Source organism: Dama dama, chromosome 19 (genome assembly GCF_033118175.1).
Source record: "Dama dama isolate Ldn47 chromosome 19, ASM3311817v1, whole genome shotgun sequence".
Classification (NCBI taxonomy): Eukaryota; Metazoa; Chordata; class Mammalia; order Artiodactyla; family Cervidae; genus Dama; species Dama dama.
In genome coordinates, this window is record NC_083699.1 from 11,385,915 (window position 1) to 11,402,932 (window position 17,018).

General features: G+C 40.9%; 1 protein-coding gene across 2 annotated transcripts in view; it reads right to left on the reverse strand.

The window, feature by feature from the left end:
- Nucleotides 1-17,018, reverse strand: part of VEPH1 (ventricular zone expressed PH domain containing 1) — a 248,514-nt gene that overhangs the window by 118,878 nt on the left and 112,618 nt on the right. The gene's annotated exons all lie outside the window — the stretch shown is intronic.

A 17,018-nucleotide genomic window follows, 5' to 3' on the forward strand; every position in this document is an offset into this window, starting at 1 on the left:
AAATCCCACCATCTGTGACAACATAGATGAATCTGGAGGGCATTATGCCAAGTGAAACAAGTCAGACAGAGAAAAGACAATTACTTACTGATATCTCTTATATGTAGAATCTTAAAAAAAAAAAAAAAGTCAAACTCATAGAAGCAAAAGACCAGAAAAGTGGTTGCCAAGGGCTAGTGGGTGGGGGAAATAAGTAAAGGTTGGTAAGTGGTACAAACTTTCAGTTATAAGATGAATAGGGGTTTGAGAGGCTAATGCATAACATGATGACCACAGTCGCTAACATGGTATCATGGAAATGAAGTCTGCTAAAATATATGGGATAATGGATGGGCTAGTTAAACTGATGAGAGGAATCCTTTGATATATGTATATGTATATCAAATCATCATGGTGTACACTTTAAATATCTTATAATTTTACTTGTTAATCATACCTTAATAAAACTGGCAGGGGGTGAGAGGGAGTGGAGAATAATGAAGAACTAAGGCCTTGGAAGGAAAGTTACGACCAACCTAGATAGCATGTTAAAAAGCAGAGACATTACTTTGTCAACAAAGGTCCATCTAGTCAAGGCTATGGTTTTTCCAGTGGCCATGTATGGATGTGAGAGTTGGACTGTGAAGAAAGCTGAGCACCAAAGAATTGATGCTTTTGAACTGTGGTGTTGGAGAAGACTCTTGAGAGTCCCCTGGACTGCAAGGAGATCCAACCAGTCCATCCTAAAGGAGACGAATCCTGGGTGTTCATTGGAAGGACTGAGGCTGAAGCTGAAACTCCAACACTTTGGCCACCTTATGCAAAGAGTTGACTCATTAGAAAAGAGCCTGATGCTGGGAGGGATTGGGGGCAGGAGGAGAAGGGGATGACAGAGGATGAGATGGCTGGATGGCATCACCGACTCGATGGGCATGAGTTTGGGTAAACTCCTGGAGTTGGTGATAGACAGGGAGGCCTAGCGTGCTGTGATTCATGGGGTCACAAAGAGTCAGACATGACTGAGCGACTGAACTGAACTGAACTGAAGGCCTGTATTTTAAAAGAAAGTCAGAGTCCCATGACCTGCAGATGACAGTTCTATGGGGAGTATACTTACAGAGCTAGCTGAAGCTAACAATGTTTCATTTATGATGCCTCTGATTGGCTTCTTTGAGGTTTTAATTTTTTCCTGATTCTCAGGACAATTTTTTAAAATTTTCCTGTCATTCCCTTATTAAGAATAGGTAGTCTCATGAACCTATCTTGCCATGTCCAAATCTCTCAACCACCGCTAATGATCTGACCTCACACATCCACCCTTCCAGACTATAGTTCTTCCTGGGGCCAAGGTTCCATGCCAGGGACTCACTAGCTCCCCAAGGACACGGGAGGCCTGATCAGTGCGCCCTCCATCCATCCACCTGTCAGACAATGCCATGTACTATACTGGTTTACCTCTTCTCCACAGGATATCTTCACTCATCTATTCACTTTAAGCATGTGTCAGGATGTTACAGATTTATGTGCCTGGTTGAATGAGTAGATTCTATTAGTTAGCTTTAATCAAGTTAACTCTCACAATTGACTTAAATAGGTTCCTTCAATGAAACTGATGATGAAAGAATATGAATAACTTAGGTATGAATGAATAAGAAAATGGCTTAGCTGACAGGTCTCCTATACCTAGGAGATCTCATCAGGCATATTATGGGCTGATAGGTTTTAATCCAACATGACTGGAAGAGAGCCATAAAAATTGAAAATTATCTAGAAGGTTATTTGAAATGTAGATTTGTGCCCAACATAAATAATGATATACCATCAATAATTTAAAATATGCTTATTTCATCTTTAACTGCTCTTTTAAAATCTGTTTTTTTTTTTACTTTTTAAAAAATTAATTTATTTTTTAACTGAAGGATAATTGCTTTATGGAAATTTGCTGTTTTCTGTCAAACAGCAACATGAATCAGCCATAGGTATACACATGTCCCCTCCCTCTTGAACCTTCCTCCCATCTCCCGCCCCATCCCATCCTTTATGTATTTAAAAATTTTTATAATGGTAGTATAATAGAATGTATGTATAATTACAAACAAATATATGTCAGAGATTGATGCTCAAAATCATTTTAAGTGGTAGGTGTACAGGTCTTAATTAACTCTTCCAGCTAGGAATTTCCCTGTTTCCTTTGTTACAGCATTTTGAGCCTTCATTTCTTTCAAGATGTAACTCCTGTCTCCTTCGTGAAGCCATCCCCAGTGACCTCTTCTGTCTGAATTTTCATTGTATTACAAATTCTTTTTTAAAAATCTTAATTGGCTTCCCTGATAGCTCAGTTGGTAAAGAATCCGCCTGCAATGTGGGAGACCTGGGTTCAATCCCTGGGTTGGGAAGATCCCCTGGAGAAGGGAAAGGCTACCCACTCCAGTATTCTGGCCTAGAGAATTCCATGGGCTGTATAGTCCATGGGTTTGCAAAGAGTTGAACAAGACTGAGTGACTTTCACTTTCACTTTAATACTTGATTGCACTTGATAGTTTTGTTTACTCATGATTTTTTTCCCATCACTAGATCAGTACTGCAAGTCTATAACATGCCTGTGCTAGACTTGAGTCTGTCCAAGCCTTGTGCTCTGTTAACAAGCACAGGTTTAATTCTTACCATTACCCTAGGACACGACTGAAGCGACTTTGCATGCATGCATGCATTGGAGAAGGAAATGGCAGCCCACTCCAGTGTTCTTGCCTGGAGAACCCCAGGGACGGGGGAGCCTGGGGGGCTGCCATCTGTGGGGTCTCACAGAGTCGGACACGACTGAAGCGACTTAGCAGCAGCAGCAGCAGCGCTACCCTAGATCATGCGAGTGGTAAAGAACCCGCCTGCCAGTGCAGGAAACCTAAGAGATGTGGGTTCAATTCCTGGGTCAGGAAGATTGCCTGGAGGAGGGCATGGCAACCCACTCCAGTTTTCTTGCCTGGAAAATCCCATGGACAGAGGAGCCTGGCGGGCCACAGTACCTGGGGTCGCAAAGAGTCAAACAGGACTGAAGCGACTGACCATGCATGCAGACACTAGGTGGCAAAGGAGAATGAGAAGCAGTCTCTGCCTTTAAGGGACCCACAATCCCCCCTTCCATGTATAGATTCCTAATGGTTAAATGTACCACTCAAGTCTCCTAAAGGCGCCACTTCTCATACATCAATGGACCTGGCACAGAGCTGGCACAGAACGGAGCCTGTAGCATCTACACTCTGCGTATGTCTCAATTCACTGATTAAGTAAACCTTGTACGGCAAGACATGTATGTGTGTGTGCGTTAGTCACTCAGTCGTGTCTGACTCTTTGCAACCCCATGGACTGTAGCTGACCAGGCTCCTCTGTCCATGGAATTCTCCAGTCAAGAATACTGGAGTGGATAGACATTCCCTTTCTCAGGGTATCTTCCTGATCCAGGGATTGAACCCTGGTCTCCTGTATTGCAGGCAGATTCTTTACTGTCTGAGCCCCCAGGGGAGCTCTAAATGCCAAGATATGACTTTACAAAGAAAGTATGTGTTTGCAAAGGCATTCTGTGCTTTACAAGAAATACTTAGTACAGAACAGATTTCAGTAGTGAATATCCCTAATTTTTAGTGTTTAATTTGGTTTTCAAAGATTCCATGTATAACTGCATTGGAACACATCTCTTGGGGAAGGAGGTACTTGCCAATCAACTTCTTAATAACTATTTGTTAAGAACCTCTTTTAGTCGATCAGTTGTGTCTGACTCTTTGCAATCCCACAGACTGTGGCTCACCAGGCTGCTCTGTCTAAGGATTTCCCAGGCAGGAATACTGGAGTGAGTTGCCATTCCCTTCTCCAGGGGATCTTCCCAACCCAGGGACTGAACCCAGTTCTCCTGCACTGAAGGCAAATTTTTTTTTTTTTTTAATACTTATTTATTTTGCTGCTATGGGTCTTAGTTGCGGCACGCGTGATCTAGTCCCCTGACCAGGGATCAAACCCAGGCCCCCTGACTTGGGAGTGCACAGCCTTATTCACTGGACCACCAGGAAGTCCTGCAGGCAGATTCTTTAGTGTTTGAGCCACCAGTGAAGGCCTAGGGCACAGTCTCTGTGGGACTCAGACACACTTCTGTGAGCTGGAGAGCTAACCGAAGAGGTATTTACTCACTGAAGGATAACAGTATTAGATGAATGAAAAATAAACACCATTGGAACAAGCTCCTGATAGCCTATTTTATACTTTGGCTCATGAAATTGCTAGGTAACAAAGGGAGATTTAAGTACTCTTTTTGAGTCTACCATTTTTTTCAATATAGATGCTTTCATCCATGCAAGGGTTCTGTATGTGAATTCACGGTGTGTGATTCATCACAGGGATGTTTTCCCTTCCTGATTTAAAGACAAAAGCATGAGACAAGTGCTCGGGCCTGGTGCACTGGGAAGACCCAGAGGAATCGGGTGGAGAGGGAGGTGAGGGGGGATCAGGATGGGGAATACATGTAAATCCATGGCTGATTCATGTCAATGTATGACAAAAACCACTACAATATTGTAAAGTATTTAGCCTCCAACTAATAAAAATAAATGAAAAAAAAAATAAAGACAAAAGCTGGATGTTGGGGTCGATACCATGTACCAGACACTGTTTTAGAAACTAGGAATACAGCACTGAAGAAAAAACAGTAAAAGCCCTTGCCACAATAATGAGGCAGATAAACAAGACACATGTGTAAAATACAGTGTGTGTTGGATGCAGAAATGTGCCTCAAAGGGAAAAAGAACAGAACGGGGAGACCCAGGGAGGGGAGTTAATGTCAAACAGTAGAGTCAGGTCAGATTTCACAGAGAATATGATGTGTGAATTCTACAGGTTTTAGGATCTAAATGCAACATTCTCAATAGCCACAGAAACCAATTACAGTAAAACATATCTTGATTGACCCAGGGAGGTCAGGAGAGACAAGAACTGGGACACAAGAGATGTGACAGTTTACAACGGAGAGTGCAATTTCAAATTTTAGGTAACGCCCTCCGCTTCAGCTTCTTCTTTAGCAACTTTTTAAAAGTCAGTCTACAAACATTTCACTTGCTTATCTAAAAGGTGTCCTTACGGTTTCATTAAGAGACCTTTTTTGAAAGCACGTGTCTTCCTAAAGGTGAGGATGGCTGAAATCAACACAATTCTGGATGACTTTCTGGCAGCCAAACTGAGCTGAAGGGAAAATTAATCACAGCGCAGGAACAAGAAAAGTTATAACTGCTCTGGAACTCACACATGAAACCAAGCCAACCTCACGTCGTTTGTTCTGAAACCTTGGAGCACATCCATGTATCTCACAGGGGTAACAGATGTGACTTTGGATTAGAAAGTGTGAGGTGAGGGTAAGAAGCGGGTTAGGGGGTTCTGATTTCTTTCTTGGCCCTACAATATTTTGTCTCTGGGGGCCAGTGGCCGCATTTTTCTGCTTCCAGTCATCCTGCCATGGGGACAGGTCAACAGCACCTGTGTGCTTCACTGGCAGGCCTGACCTCATCCCTTCTGACATGAACTGATTATTTAATATTAAAACAATAATAGCCGACCCACAGAGAGCACGTAATCTAAGCACCAAACCTATTCTATATGCTTTTTAGGCATTTATTCATGCAATCCTCCCAACAACACTGTGAGGTTAGCACTGCAATCGCTTCCATTTTATAAGAAGGAAACTGAGGCACAGATGGAGGACTAACTCAGTCCAGGTCACACTTCCCCCCAGGTCTCTAAAGCTGTGTCTTCACTGGCTATGTCTCCACCCCTCCCACCCCAAACCCCAAACTCCCCACTTATTTTTCCTATATCTTATATATGTGATCCTTTTCACTTTATATTGATTTAGCAGTATAAATATCATAAATACCCCATAAATACAGAATGGAACAGCCAGTCTTAAACTTTTTGGCCTTCGGAACTTTTTACTGTTTCAAAAATTACAGAAGACACCAAAGATTTTTTTGTTTATCTGAGTTGTATTCTATTGATATTTACCATCTATTTGGTTAAATAAAAGAAATTTCAGGAAATGTCTGGAGAGGTTTTTGACTGTTACAATGGGAGATGGGAGGGGATGAGTTGGTAGTGTCTGCTGGGCAGAGGCTGGAGATGCTGCGAAACCACCCGCGGTGCCCAGGACAGCCCCCTGGAAACCAACAGCTATCTGGCTCAAAATACCGATAGTGCCAACCTGAGCTAAGTGAAACTGGTGTTTCGTCTGTTTGGTTTCTCCCCTACACACATGTAGTGGTGAAGAAGACAATGAAGCGTACACTTGGTCTGACTGTCTTGATTTGTGCTAACGCACTGGCAGCTTTACCCATCGTTGCTTTTGTCCTTGCAGTACAAATGTCAACCCAGTGAAAAAGGTCAATGATGTGTGAGTATTAGTGTGAAAATAGCTTTGACCTCTAAGATCCCCTGAAGGGGTTTCAGAGGTCCATGGACTGCACTGAGAATTGATGAACTAGAATCAAGGGTCAGCAAACTTTCTGTAAAGAACCAGATAGCAAATATTTTTGGCTTTATGGGCCATGTGGTATCCGTTATGGGAAAACAGCTACAGACAATAAGTAAATGAATAGGTGTGGCTGGATCTGGCTCACAGGCAGTGATTTGCTGACCCCTGAACTAGATTATATGCTTGCAAAATTGCCTTGGCCATACCATTCATTTTTCGTGTGTTATTCATTTTGTTTGTAAAATACACTTACTACTATCTCATAAAAACTCTTCTGTTACTCTTTGTTAGGATGCGTGCCTATGTGCTCAGTCACTCGGTCATGTCTGACTCTTAACAACCCCATGGACTGTAGCCCGCCAGGCTTCTCTGTCCATGAGATTCTCCAGGCAAGAATACTGGAGTGGGTTGCCATTTCCTCCTCCAGGGGATCTTCCGGACCCAGGGTTCGAACTTGCATCTCCTGCATCTCCTGGATTGGCAGGCAGATCCTTTACACTGAGCCACCTGGGAAGCCCTTTTGTTAGGATAACAGAATGTGAACCAGAATGTGGCCAAAGATGAAAACATGGGAGCCTGGTTATGATGATGATAGCTCCCCTCCGCTAAGCATCCACTATGTGCCAGGTACTTGGCATCTGCTTCCTCACCTAACCCTCACAACAACATTGCAAAATGGTAACATGATGGAGATACTGATGAGTGCCAATCATTTGATCAAGATTACACAAGATCTGCCTGACTTCAGAGCTTGAATATTCCCACTTTGGCGAGGCTGAAAAAGATGGCTTAGTGCAGCCTCGTGTGCTTTCTCCCTCTTCCACCCACAGCAGGCATCACCAGCTGATTACAGCATTCTCTGCTGAAACTTTCTAAGACCCTTTCTCAACATCACCCTCCCTGTGAGAGGGTCTCAACCCTGGCTGTATGTTATTAGAATCACCTGGCAAGCTGTTGGAACAATTTAAATGCCCAATAATTCCTCTCCCCCACTCCGTTTCTATTTAATTTCATCGTAATGGGTGGCATCCAGGCACAGAAATTTTTAAATTTCCCAGATAATTCTAATATAAAGCCAGGGTTGAGAATCACTAGTCGATATAGTCCCAAATCTGTGAAAACTTGAGAATTTGCTGATTTAGGAAATATAGATTTGGCCCTAAAATCCACATTTTTCTCTCTATCCTTTATCAATTTACAAGAGAGTTAAAGAAAATAATACATTTTGCTGCCTGAATGAAAATATTGTAACTCCTGGGCATCTGTTATTGCTTTTTTTATTGTGCCATATATTGTATTTCTTCATAATTCATCTCCTACACGTTTCCACACACCAAAGAGACACTTGCAAGGTGCATTAGGAATGTAAATCGAATGAGCTTACTCTTAATGCTTTCTCAGTGGAGCTTTGCCAGGGAAAATCCAGCTTTTGCTTAGGAACCCTCAGAAGCCTGAGTGGGGACAGCAGTGTTTAACTGGTTGGGTGTACATTCATTCCATGAGTCTTCTTCCTAAAGATGGTGCAGCTATTAGCTTCAGAGCAAGAGTTGAAGGGTTAGGACGGACAGCCCCCCTCCACCTCAATTCCCTGGCTTCAAGAAACTCTGGAGCAGGGGAGTCAACTCTTTCTGACTGGTCCTGGGATTTTCCTTGTTTCAGTGCTGAAGGTCCCTCATCCTGGGAAACTCTTCAATCAAGGGCAAATTGGGACAGTTGAGCACCCCACTCTGGAGTGAGAAGGTGTGAAATTATTTCAGTTCAGAGAACTCTGCTAGACAGCCTCATGCTGCTGGTGGATGTGTGTATATGTGTGTGTGTGTGTATGTTGTGTGAAAGTGTGTGTTTGTGCACACAGAGCCGACTATTATTATTCTTGGTAGCTGTGTTCTATAAAGTCACGTCAGACACTGGCTTAGCAAACATGGAACCACTGCTTCTAAAGGAAACACAGGAATAGGTTCCCAAAAGCCTCCAGCCGCATATTTTCATCAACTGATCAATACATAACCTTGTTTTATGTGTGCTTCTATTTAAAGATGTCTTAAGTGATACAGATCATTAATTCATTAAATTTGAGCTCAGCCAAGAGCGCTATAATTCATGGCCAAATGCAGCCTATGTAATTTTACCCATGAGGTGGATCACAGCCATCTCATACTTGGGAACACCAGAGAGCACTTCAGCATTAAACTTGGGACATTTTAAACACGAAATCACCAGCAAGGAGAACAAAGGTGAGAAAAATGTGGCACTAAATAAACCATCCTCCTTTGTAACTGGGGGTGGGGGGTAGGTATATGACTTTATCCTGGGCATTTGGACTTGAGGTGAAATTTTCTGGGATGGGAAACTGATGGAAAAGGTTTTCTTCCCAAATAAGAATAGACACATGGAAGGACACATGCCTTTTCTTTAACCAGATGTTGCTGGGTCTACAGCATATGCTGCCCGGATCTGTGGCAGCCAGCTTGCAAGCAAAAGGGGACATGATTACAGGGCCATGTTAAGATCTCAAGGAGGTGGAGAGAAAGAGCCTTATCATCAAGGGTTCCCGATGACTTTGTGGAACTTTTGGAGGGACCCTGGACCCATCAAGTCTTGCAGACTTCTTAAATGAGATAATAAATATTCTTATTATTGAATCTGGCTTTAGTTTGATACGCTATTACCAACTCATCTTAGCTGACACAAATTCTTCAAGACTTTGCTAGGAGGAATAGTGAAATAATACCTAAGAAGGACCTGGCATAGAGCAAATGATTTTTTTTTTAAATGGCAGAAATCAATTGTTATTATAAGTAGTATTTTTAATAAGATGTGATGATACTGGAAATATCAATGAATTAAAAAATAAGCCATTCAGTAGAGGCCTAATGTTTTATTATAAATATTATTGTTTTCAATGCCAGGCATACTATTAGCACACAGTAAATGTTTAATATTAGTAGTTTTTTTTGACATTATGGAATACATGCTGTATATGAAAGAACAGATATTTAAGTAATGAAACAGAACATTGGCAATACCATTGAAGGCACCAATGTGCCCCTCCCCTGTGCTTCCTTCTTCCTGTCTCTGAGTACCTCCTTCGCAAACCAATATCAGGTTTTAAAAGTCATTTTTAATCAGTGGGAGTCCACCTTGGAACACAAAAATTTTACTTACTGGTGGTGCATGAATCCTGGTCCTATTTTCCTGGAAGGCTTTTAGGCTCTCCTATTCTGTGGTCTGTTCAAAGTTTGGGATACTAACCTTTAAAATAAAATTTTAAAGATTCTATTGACGGATGAGTGTTAGAAATTCCAGATGACTGAGTCCAGGTCATTACAGACCTGTTTCTGCGGGAGTCAGCTGGACTGTCCACGCAATGTGCGAAGCTTCTCCACGCCAGCCCCTGCTCAGGGCCTCCCCGAATCACACCCACCTGAAGGTTTATAGCTCTTTCTGAGACACTTTCTAGCAGCAGCCCAAACTGTTCCACGGCCTCAAAATTTCCCCTTGAAACAAGGAGCAGTTAAGTGTTTGGCTTTCTAGAGGCTTCCTTTACTGCTTGGAAAGTAGAAGTGGTAAGACACTAGCAGGGCAAACAAGAGTCCAGGCTGTTCTAATTGTCAATACATGTGAGAGATTTCTTGGGATACATATTTCCAGAGGAAGTCCCACCCTGGGAGAACAGAAAAGGTGGCAGTCCTTGGAAAGCCCTCCCAAGAGAGCAGGCACAGGGGCTGGTGTGGGGGTCATAGAGCGGGTCAGAAGCGCTTTCCTGTGTTCGAATCCTGGCACTACCAGCAGCCAGTCATGACTTGGGCAAGTCACTTAACTCTCCATGGCTCAGTTTATGAAACAGGTTAATGTACCCACCTCATAGAGAGGTGGTGAGGATTCAGTGAGTTAAAAACAAAGCATTCACAACAACGCCTGGCACAGAAAAGTGCTAAATAAATGTTAGCTAATAGTTTCAGTGTTGAAAACCTTAAATGTAAATGCAGATGTATCTAAATTATCACCGAAACTAAAACAAGCTGTCTCAAAAGCCATATATCCCCTTAATTTTTCCAGTTAACATTTTGTGATTTGATGAAGGTTTGGAAGTTCTAAAAATGTCCAAAACCTCAATATCAGCCCAGTAAGCAAATATAGGCCACTGTTTTGGTAACCTGTGAAGAAGTTTACCTAGAAATGAAATTTGTTCAACATTTGACCAAGACAGCCTATTTGTCTTTTTAAAAACATTACATGAGGGCTTTCCTAGTGGCTCAATGGAAAAGAATCCACCTGCCGATTCAGGAGACGTGGATTCCATCCCAGATCTAGGAAGATCCCACATCCTCAGGGCCACTAAGCCCCTGGACCACAACTACGGAGCCTGCACTCGAGAGCTCTGGAACCACAGCCTCTTGAGCTCGGGCACCCAGAGCCCGTGTTCTGCAACAAGAGCAGCCACCGCCACGAGAAGCCCAAGCACCCCAACTGGATCGTAGCCCCCAGTCCTAGCAACTGGAGGAAAGCCTGTCCAGCTACGAAGACCCAGCACAGCCAATAAATAAATAAGATTATTTATTTAAAATACTAGCACAAAAATATGTGTAAAGTGCTTGCAAAGTAAGTAGGCATCAAGTGCTGTCAGTCTATCATATTCCAAAGCTAAGATTCAACAATTTTAAATATAGAACATCAACAGAGCAAGCTGCTTGAAATCCTTTTTTGTGGAACAAAGCAGAGAATAAATAAACAAAAACATTGTTGATGTCTCTCTCAGGCAGATAATCATCCAATTTTGAGCTGATTTTTAAAATAGCATTCTGAAAGTCATATTCCTCAATTCTTTCTTTTATCCTCTGGTCATGCCTCAAGTTTCTGTATATAAGCTTGGAATTAATTGAACATATTTTTCTTCCCATTGATAAACAAAGCTTTATTATAATTTAAACAGATTTATATATTCTAAATAAATATTTAACCCAATGTAAAGGGAATAAGTTCCCATCCTTTTCTTATTATTTTTGATTCAGCTTCTATGATTTTAGGAACACACAGTTTCCAGGGGCACATGCAGAGTAATAAATCATGCCTAGTAAAACAATACTGTCTAGGCAAAACAATTTTAAAAAATAAGTCCCAGTAATAAAATTCAAGAAACAGCTGATGAAAACAGATGTATCCTTTGTTTTGAATGAACCTCAAATTTTCTAACATGGCAAAAATTAGAGATCAGCTGGACTCAGCTCAATTCCATGCACTTGGCACAGAATGCTAAAGTAAACCATGCCCTCGTTAAAAGAAAAATACAAACAAAAAACACAAGGGATAATTTTTGTACTTATAAAGCAATTACGGCTTTTATTTAATATTTAAATGTGGAGCTTCCTATGTCTTCTTCAGAGAAGTGTTTGAATGAAGTTGACTTAGGATTTAAAGTAGAAATCATAGGATGTAAATGTAACTTACTTTTATGCCTTGCTATTTGAGACAATAATGTAACCTAATAAATTCTGTTTTTAATATGATTGATTTTTTTAAAGGGTAGAAAACTGAACATGGTCTCCTGTCAGTAAGAGTTTCTCATTTAAGAGTATTTCCCCCTAAACAGCATTTGGTGTGGCCACATTTAAGTCTGAAAACCCAGATCTTTCTTTGTTTGTGCTGAGAGTTCATCTTTCAGCATCTTTTCTTTGCATTGACCCCCAAATACTTATAGACCTTAAAGCTTGTAGAAATCTATCTAATTTGAGCTTCAAGCATAGTGTTGTTTTGTGGGTTGATAAAGGATTTAGAGGTCGGATTTACTCTTTAAAAACTGGGGGCTTGGGAACTTAGCCTTTTAAAGGTAAATCTTTTGTGTGGGCTCAAGCAACTCAGACTGAATTATGCAGAGCCAGAATTTCTTCTCCCACCACACCATGGTCCCCTCATGTAAATTACCTCTCATTGATTATCCCCAACAATGGTTCCACTATTTCTTTTGCTTCAATTAAGCAAACTTTTTGAAAGAGCATTGGGGATTTTAGCATTGAAACATTTTTGCAGAACTCAAAGAAGCAGCCCATCTTTAACTACACAATATCTATTTGGCAAATGTGGTATAATCACAGAAAGATAGAAAAAGTAACCACAGATCTTCTGGCCTAATCATGGAAACCATTTTGAAGAAAGTTGCTTATTATGGGACCAAAAAGAAAGAAAAGAAATAGGGAGAAAGAAAAAGAAATTGTGTTTGAACTTTTTGCCAGGAAAAAAAGAAAAAGTGCTTTGTGGTCATTAGAAAAGGAACACAATATGGTATGATTTAACTCAATTGAACTATACATCAGCTACAATTGAACTTCCCATACTTTACTCATTACATTACATAATTTACTCATTATACAATTAAATACAAGATTCCTATCTTTCTTTGCACCTACTTATTAAAAAAAACAAAAAAGCCAGGATGTTTTATTCATGGTAGCGGACATATAACTCCCAAAATACAAGTTAGACAGAAGTACTTGGATAAGTATTACCTCATTATGTACAGAGGAGAATGAAATGGAAAAATTCAGTTTGCAAATGTGACCTTGCCTGAGATTGGCAATTTCCTTAGCTAGGATAGATTTTTTCTGCTACATGTGTGACCCCTATCCTGCCAATGCTCCCCCTTTCTGTTCCTGGATTTTGCCTCGGGTTAATTATTTCTGGTCTCATAGCAACCATGTTTTCATTGTGAACCTCCTGAACTGCTTGCTGGAAGTAAGCAGGACATAAATAAATAAGTAAATCAAAATATGCAAACAAACTGCAGCTAATAGGATGGGGCTTGAAGGTAAGGCTGGCCATGGTGTGCTTGAAAGAGAAGGTCTGAAATGTACTAGCTTGGAGGAAAAAGTCACTTTCCAAAGTGCTTTCCAGTCACTTGTGAGCTCACCTTTATGTAAACAGTGGAAATAAAGCAGAACAGCCTTTTTAGGATTTTTAGATAAGGCTGTGTTGAGATCTTGAATGGACTCATGGTCCATTTTTACCTTAGTCTATTTGGGCTTCTCACAGTTTTGAAGACTGCTAAGTCCAAGATCATTGTGTTGGTAGATTTGGCTTTTGGTTCCATAGAGGAAGGGGACAAAGGAGCTCCCTGAAAACTCTTTAATAAGGGCACTAATCCCATACATGAGGGCCCCACCCTGGAGGCCTAATCACCTCCCAAAAGCTCTACTTTTTTTTTTTTTTTTTTAAATTTTTTTATTAGTTGGAGGCTAATTACTTCACAACATTTCAGTGGGTTTTGTCATACATTGATATGAATCAGCCATAGATTTACACGTATTCCCCATCCCGATCCCCCCCTCCCACCTCCCTCTCCACCCGATTCCTCTGGGTCTTCCCAGTGCACCAGGCCCGAGCACTTGTCTCATGCATCCCACCTGGGCTGGCGATCTGTTTCACCATAGATAGTATACATGCTGTTCTTTTGAAACATCCCACCCTCACCTTCTCCCACAGAGTTCAAAAGTCTGTTCTGTATTTCTGTGTCTCTTTTTCTATTTTGCATATAGGGTTATCGTTACCATCTTTCTAAATTCCATATATATGTGTTAGTATGCTGTAATGTTCTTTATCTTTCTGGCTTACTTCACTCTGTAGAGGCAAGGATATACAATGGAAAAAAGACAACCTCTTTAACAAGTGGTGCTGGGAAAACTGGCCAACCACTTGTAAAAGAATGAAACTAGAACACTTTCTAACACCATACACAAAAATAAACTCAAAATGGATTAAAGATCTAAATGTAAGACCAGAAACTATAAAACTCCTAGAGGAGAACATAGGCAAAACACTCTCCGACATAAATCACAGCAAGATCCTCTATGACCCACCTCCCAGAATATTGGAAATAAAAGCAAAACTAAACAAATGGGACCTAATGAAACGTAAAAGCTTTTGCACTACAAAGGAAACTATAAGTAAGGTGAAAAGACAGCCCTCAGATTGAGAAAATAATAGCAAATGAAGAAACAGACAAAGGATTAATCTCAAAAATATACAAGCAACTCCTGAAGCTCAAGTCCAGAAAAATAAATGACCCAATCAAAAAATGGGCCAAAGAACTAAACAGACATTTCTCCAAAGAAGACATACAGATGGCTAACAAACACATGAAAAGATGCTCAACATCACTCATTATTAGAGAAATGCAAATCAAAACCATAATGAGGTACCATTACACGCCAGTCAGGATGGCTGCTATCCAAAAGTCTACAAGCAATAAATGCTGGAGAGGGTGTGGAGAAAAGGGAACCCTCTTACACTATTGGTGGGAATGCAAACTAGTACAGCCACTATGGAAAACAGTGTGGAGATTCCTCAAAAGCTCTACCTTTTAATACCATCACTTCAGGATTAGTCTTCAACATAGGAACTGTGGGGATGGCTGTGCACATTTAGACTAGAACATGATTTAATTTTGCCATTTCTGAGCAGAATAATAGAAGCGTCATCTCATTGTATTCATTGTTTTCATTTTATCTACTGTGTGGGATACTAAAACCTATGCATTTAGCCTTCAAGGTAATTCTCACTTTCTAAAGTGGAGGATGGTAGAATATTTCCTTTAGGAAATCGCTGTAACTTCCCATTCCCTCCCATTGCTCACCTTCTCTGCCAATTTAATCTGTACCTACCAGTCTTGAAGAGAAAGAGTTGATCACCAAATCATGTTTTGGGAATGCAGAGCTATCACAGAGAAGGTGGGCTCTGAGAAGTGTTTCAAAGGAGGAAGGAACATTTGATTGATACTGGGGCCACTGTCACAGCTAAAGGAAGATTGTCTCCTAAGAAGGTAGTAGAAGGAAGAGCCAGAGAAAACATAGACAGCAATAGGAGTTTAGTATAATCCAGGGATTTCTAAAATCATCCATGCTACGTAAATAAAGACTTCAGTAACAGGAAATAGGAAAGTGTCTGTTTTCCACTTATCTGGGTGAATTGCCAGATATTTGAAACTCTGTGGACCTGACATATCACTGAAGTTGGGGAATCTACAGTTCTGAAAACATTCACTTTCCAGGTATCTTAAATTTATTAATCTTAAATAGCAACTATTTCTTTACCTACTCTAATAAGATTTACTTTTTACTTAACAAGGAATAAACTGATGCCAAGATACCCTTCTCAGTGTAATTTCTTTTCTGTTGTCTACATGTAAATAACAAGACTCATTCTGGTTAATGCTGAGAACTCTAGCCGAACATTTCAGTGTGGCAGTCCACTGCTGATCTGCTGACTGTCAGATGCATCTTTTCTTAGAGGCTGTGAGCTAGCACTATGTTCCCCACTGCTAGTCACTAAATAAAACCAGACTTACTGTTTTTGATATATAAGCAAGAGAGCTGAAATGTAAATATCAGTTCAAATAGTACAGTTACGGCTATGCAACAAAACTCATCTACTTTCAAGGGTTCTCCTCATAATTTTTGAGAGTAAAATTATTTAAAAAAACCCTTAACCTCATGATGACACTGCCTCTGTGTCAAATCGTGCTGGGAGTTTTGGGGATGCTTCCAGATCCTGGTTGAAATATGATGAATCAAGTAACAAGAAAAAAAGTTGAAAACTTAAGCAAAGGAAAATCTTGTATATATACCCCCTATGTTATTATATATGAAAGTGCTAATTAGGAACACTCTCCTCATCCTTCCCCCATCACCACCCCCTTTTCCACAGGAGTGGGGATGGGGTGAGGAATTCTAGGAATGTTACATAGGAAGTATCAAAGCCCAGTGAAGGATCCTTTCTAAGAGAAGAAAAACCAGAGCCCCTTCCAACAACAAAAGGGTTGATTTTTATTAAATATTTAACTTTTCACTCTCTCCAGAGCCTTGCCCTCATCAGATGTGTGGCAAATGCTCAGAAACTGTATAATAAATAATGCTTGATGCTCCCTGGCTTTCTATTTACTCTAACATTGCCAAAGATGATCATTTTTAAAGGTTATTGATTTCTTACTTTGTAACAAAATGAGTCTTACAAAGAAACCTGTGGGGGTATGGCTGTGTGTGTTTGTAAGCCATACATGAATCATGCATGCATGTACACATGTGGGTATGTCCAGACCTCGGGGGAATCCTCTAGTAGACGAACCCTGTGGGAGCTGGGTCCTTGAGACCAGTGCCTCTTACACTTTAATGTGCACACAGGTCACCTGGGGATCTTGTTAACTTGTACATTCTGAATCTAGTTCCCCGTGATGCCCAATGCCAGAGACTACACTTTGGCCACCACTTAGAAAGGAGACCAGTAGAACCTGAAAACCAACAGCGACAACCCATGACTGGAACCTAATGTCTGTAGTGTTCCTGGTCTTCCTTATGACCTGCCATGTCATCAGCAGCTGTGTACTAGCATAAGACCTATACTAGTGTCAAGTTCCAATCTCGACGTATCAGCTAGTCAGCAAATATTTGTGGTTCACATGCTAGGAACCCATTTCAGGGATGGGCAGTGCAGGGGGACAAAGAAGTATAAGGCACCATGCCCTCTTTTGCAGTGCTTAAAGCAGGTTAGG